The sequence below is a fragment of the Vicugna pacos genome, chromosome 21 (assembly GCF_048564905.1).
Source record: "Vicugna pacos chromosome 21, VicPac4, whole genome shotgun sequence".
NCBI classification, from domain to species: domain Eukaryota; kingdom Metazoa; phylum Chordata; class Mammalia; order Artiodactyla; family Camelidae; genus Vicugna; species Vicugna pacos.
The window spans coordinates 6,635,834-6,641,652 of record NC_133007.1 but is presented as its reverse complement, the minus strand read 5'-3'; the positions used below and the strand labels follow the sequence as shown (position 1 = coordinate 6,641,652).

The 5,819-nt window shown below is 44.4% G+C and overlaps 1 long non-coding RNA gene across 1 annotated transcript; it reads left to right on the top strand.

The window, feature by feature from the left end:
- The first annotated feature begins 571 nt into the window (after positions 1-571).
- LOC140687933 (uncharacterized) lies at positions 572-5,301 on the top strand. Its single transcript, XR_012062557.1, has 3 exons — positions 572-666; positions 1,798-1,923; positions 5,052-5,301. It is a non-coding gene; the product is annotated as an uncharacterized lncRNA (long non-coding RNA).
- The last annotated feature ends 518 nt before the right edge of the window (positions 5,302-5,819 follow it).

Genomic DNA, 5,819 nt, shown 5'->3' with positions numbered 1-5,819 from the left:
CCCTGGCTGGTGGGCTGCCTTCTGCGTTTCAGTCCCAGAATTCTGTGCTGGCTCCTCCCTAATTGACAGTGGACTGTGGCAGATGTAATCTCTCTGCCTGGAAGATAAGTTTTGCCAGGAGAGGCAGAACCGCCTTATTGGTGCAAGGGGCAGAGGAGAGACAAAAGAGGCAACCTGAAAACATGCAAAGGCTTCAATCAGACAGAGCCAGCATGAAAACCTAGCTCCTCCACTTAAAAAGAGGTGTGATCTTAGCAAGTTACGTAACCCCTATGAGGCTGAGCTTTCTTATCTTTAAGATACAGAGTATGATATCTCTCTCAGAACACGTGCAAATGTTAGATAAGATGACTTATATAAAGCACTGGAAACATATTATGGTAGCTATTATAATTTTTGTCAGTTATATTATGATTTACAATCATTTGAATGGGAGAAAGGTGGTAGCTTCTTTTTTCCTTCTTAGATTTGAGACTTAACAGGGGGATCTCTTGCTGTTGGTTGTTGAGAAATCCATCCAGGCAAGTAGGTGCATGTTCCATTGATATTTAAATGAGTTTTTTAGGTTCTGAGAGAATCCTTTCAAAGCAACTTCTGGGCCCTGAGGATGCCCTGGTTCACTTTTGTGTTGGCCTCAAGAGAATCAGATCAAACTTATATGAAAAGGTGAGTCATTGTACTTATTGCCTGGTCAAAATTTAGTAGAAAAGCATCCTCCTGTAAGCCATAAGGTACTTTCTAGATGGAATGGTTATCTATAAAATAAAGCATTACTTATCAGAACAGGAGGTACAGTTAAAGCAGTGCCCTGAGAAACATGCATAGTGGAATTTTATGTGTCAATTGGACGGGGTCATAGGGTGCCCAGATATTTGGTCAAAGATTATTCTGGGTGTGCCTGTTGAAGGTGTTTCTATCTGGGATTTATGTTTCAGTTGGCAGACTGAGTAAAGCAGATTGCCCTCCCACTGTGGGTGGGCCTCACCCAATCTGTTGAAGGCCTGAATAGAATACAAGGCTAAGAAAGAATTCTTTCTCTCTGTCTTTGAACTGAGACATTGGCTTTCTTCTGCCTTTGAACTTGGACTTTGACTGGGGCTTACACCATTGACTCTCCTGGGTCTCCAGCTTGCCGTCTGCAGACCTTGGGATTTCTCAGCCTCCATAATCACATGTGCATTTCCTTATAATACATTTCTTTTTATATCGCATTGAATCTGTTTCTCTGGAGAACCATGACTAACACACACAGTCCTATTTAATGAATTAATAAAAAATTAAACAGGAATAAAAAAATGATCTAAGCATCCAAATAAAGTAGTAGAGAAAAAGGTACTAAGCCTCAGGAATGCAGGAGGAAGCCATTAATACATGCTGAAGCAGAAATGAATTGGAAGCAGGATGAATTGGAAAACAAAAACTTTTATAATTAATTAATTATAAATAATACATAAATTCAAAATTATTTGAAAAAAACAATAATACTGACATACTGTCAACTAACCTTGTCAAAAGAAAAGAGGGAAGAAGGCACAAATAAGAAATGCTAAGGGGAAACCAACCACAGGTGGGGGGATGAAAAGAATCCTTAGAGATGATTTGGTCAAGTCCATGCAAATAAGTGTAAAAACTAGTGTGCTAAAAAATTAACCTTAGCCAGAGAGAGATCTGGCCTTGGTCTTTGGCTCTTGGGAGGTAATCTCTGTGCTGTTGGATTGTCCTGCCTGCTGGGAGTGTCTTTGTCTACCTGGGGGCCTTGGGCCATACCTGACCGTCTAACAATATGGTTTATGACAGGAGCTTTCAGCCATGCAGTATTTGCTCTATGTCTGGAGCACCAGGAGACTGAAAGCCAGCTATATGGTCAGCCAGGGATGTCCATGTGATGGAAGCCCAAGAGAAACTCTGGACACCAAGGCTCAGGTGAGTTTCCCTGGTTGGCAATACTCTGCTCGCACTCTTACATATTGTTGTGGGGGAGGGAGCACTGTCCATGGCTCCCCTGGGAGAGGACAAATACAAACTCTGCTTGGACATTCCCTGGACTCTGCCCTGTGCATCTCTTTCCTTGGCTGGTGTTAATCCATATCCTTTCGCTGTAATAAACTGACCACAACTACGACAGCTTTCGCTGAGTTTTGTGAGTCCTTCTAGCAACATTTTGAACCTTAGGATGGTCTTGGGAACCTGCTAACTTTGCAAAACCTAATATGTTAGATACCCTTCTGGGAGGATAGTATTCACCCGACAGTGACCCAGCATCATATTCACTGATATGTTCAGTATCAGCTTGGCTTAGTTAGCGTGTAAATGAAAAGAAATCCCAATAAAACTAACAGCTCATATGAGAAAAGAAGCTGAAAAACGAATGGGAAACCAGCCCTATAAGGTATAGTGCATGTTATAAGACTTGAATAATTAAAATAGTTTAGGACATCTCGTAGTTGGAACAAAATAGGATGTCCAGAAATAGACCAAAACTTATTGGGAGTTTAGCATATGATAATAATGGCATTTCAAATCATTGGCTAAAAAATGAATTATTCAGTAAATGGTGTTGAGACAACTGGTAGCCATCTGGGAAAAAATTAAGTTGGATCCATACTTCATTTCTTATATCAGGATGCATACCAGGAGAAATCATTGATTTAAATTTTTTAACATGCTAGAAGAAACTATGGGAGATTAAAACTAATCTAATGACTATTTTGGAGTGGGAAGAACTTTCAAAGTGTGACACAAACTACAGAAGCTATAAAAAAATGATAACTTCTATTGCATGAAAATTATGTGTGGAAAAATGAATACAAGAAAATTCTAGTACTGTCAAAGTGGAAAAATATAGTAATATTCTTAGTACGTAGTGACCTTTTACTAATTAATAAGAAAAATGACTAACCATACAATAGGAAAATGGGCAGAAGAGTTCACAGAAAAGGAAACACAAAAGAGTTACAAGCATATACAAAGATGCTTCATGTTAGTCATAATCAGAAAAATTGTAAAATAAAAATGCAGAGAGAGCATTTATTTTTCACTTACCAAACTGACAAAGATAAAAAGTGTGTTTATAAACTGTTGGTAAAGGCTTGGGGAACAGAAACTCATATGTTGCCAATGGAACATTGATTCTGTACAAAGTCTCTAGACGGCACTGGACGGGAAAAAGTAACAAATGCACACGTCTGTTGACCAGCATTCTACTTCCAGGAATTTATCCTAATCATTTTTAGACAAAGTATAGTATATCTATTTGTGGAGATGTTGTTTAAGGGTACAAACTTGCAACCAGTCGATATATAAGTCCTTAAGATCTAATGCACAGCAGAATGATTATAGACAACAGTATTGTATTATAAACTTCAAGGCTGCTAAGAGACTAGATCTTAATTGTTCTCATCATAAAAAAGAAATAATTATGAGGTGTAACAGAGATGTAAAAAATTACATAGCATGTGCAAAGCTGTTCATTGCAGCATTGCTTGTAAAAGACTGAAAACTACCAAAACATCTATTATAAAAAGGGTGGCTTTAATAAATTATGGTGCATTGATCAAGGCAATGGAATACCATGCAGCTCTAAAATTAAATGAAGGGAAGTAGGGTATAGGTCCATGGCAGAGTGCTTGCCTAGCATGCACGAGGTCCTGGGTTCAATCCCCAGTACCTCCATTAAATCAATCAATAAACAAACAAACCTAATTACCTCTCCCACCAAAAAATAATGATAATAATAATAATAATAAAAAAATGCAGTGGTGTTATTAAAAAAAGAACTAAACATAAAATAAACAAATAAATAAAATAGACTGAATGAGCTCCCAGATACACTTGAAAGTGAAAGAAATCAGATGTAGAACATACGTGTGAACCAGGGTGATATGGTGATACCATTTCTATAAAACAAGAAAGAAAAGAACATTCATTACAGTGAGAACTAATGTGTGTTTAACCCTGTCCCCATCCCATGAGTTTGGGACTGTGGTTATATCCTGTTCTGCAGGTGGGGTAACCAGGGCACAGAGAGGTGCCCCGAGTCACCAGGATGGAAGGGGGCAGAAATGGGTCTTGAGCTCAGACAGAGCAGCTCCAGAGTTTGTACTGTCCTCACCATGTTCCTTCGTATGGATACACGTGCAGATCTGCTTGTATATTCATGACTCTCTCTGGGTGGCTAAGGGAGGGGGATGGGAGAGTGTGTGTTTCACTGTATCCTCTATTAGACTATGGACCACGTGAAGTATTAGCTATTAATACATTTTAAGCGAACATACATTTCTGACTGGGAGCAGGGTTCAGGAGAGGGGATGTAAGGCACAGGACCCAGGCTCCCTGAGGCAGATGGAAAATTCTGTCCTGGGTACCAGGGAATCGAGGGTGTCTATCCACCATGCTGGGGAAACCGTGGCCTGATCATGGCACTGGGGGTCCTTGTAAGAGTGGTGGGGGGAGGTGAGCGGGGAGATGCCCAGGCCCTGCCCTTTGGAGGGCTGACCCGGCCCACCTGGCCTCATGCTGACTCTGGGTCCAGGGTCAGGGAAGTGGGCATCAGGCTGGGCCCCCTGTTTGAGTCTCTGCTATGATCTGTATGTCTTCTCATCGTGTCTCACCCCCCACCCCTCACCCCCCAACCCCTCACCCCACAGCACTCAGCAGCAGCCTGCTTCCTCGTCCCCACCCCAGGCCATTAGCTGGATGGGCCTTCTTGGCCCATCTCAGGGCAGCGGGATGGGCAGGGTATATTTCCTATGGTGCAGAGAATGGGCTTCTGCCCGGACCAGTGTTCTTGCAAACGGAGGTGGTGCTGCATGGAGGAGAACCTACAGGGTTTCAAGTGCTTGGACGTGACCCCAGCTCCAGAGAAGCAGATAATCGGTCTGCACAGCTGTGCTGGGGAGTCCGAGACAGCCAGAGAGAGGCGGTGGGCTGTGGGGCTGGGGTAGCTCGTCACAAGAAGGTGATAAGAAGGTGTCCTCTCTCTGGCTGTCCCTTTGTCTGTTTGCCTGGGCACAGCCTGAGGTGAGACGTTGAGGGAGGCCACCTCTCCCCAGTTGCTGGCTGCTCCTCCCGCTGTGGTGCCAAAGGAGCCTGAACACCTGCAACAACCACACAACCACGGTGACCAGAAACACCACAGAAACCACAGCTGCAAACCCCACAGCCAGATGACCACACGACTGCAAAGACCGTGTAACTGCAGCAACCAGCCCCCCCGATGCAACCACCCCGACCCAGAGCTGCTGCCACACCAGCTGCCGTCTGTCACATATATGTTACGGCCTGACCTCCGGAAAGGGGGTCCGCCACAGGGCAGCCGCGGCCCAGGACGCTGGGTAACTTCTCTAGACCTTGAGGTGGGAATGGTGGGTGGGAACTCAGATCAGGTGGGTTGGGCTCAGGCCATTGGCTCCTTTTTGGCAGAAAGGTGTGGTCTTTGAGGACTCCTAAGTCACCTTGGCTCTAAGTCCCAGAGGAGGGGGCATCTTTCTTGTTGTGGTCCAGGGGATGCCCTGTGATGCCCAGCGCTCAGCTCTGAGCATAGGTGGCCCTCTCTGGGGATGGGACAAGCAGGCGGGTTTTCCTCTCATTCCAGCAGCCCACTTACTCTCGCACGCCACGGAAGGGAGGCTCTGGCCTTCTGAAAAGGGGGGATGGGGCAGCAATTTGTTGAACAGAAAACGTACGCACTGTCGGCACAATCTGGAGAATATGCCTCTGTTCTGTGCAGCCCAGCACTGTTGCCCAGGGTCCAGCTCAACGGAAGGCCTGGTCCCAGCCCGTGAGGGGCTGACCGTCTGTGGGGAGACAGACTGCACAGA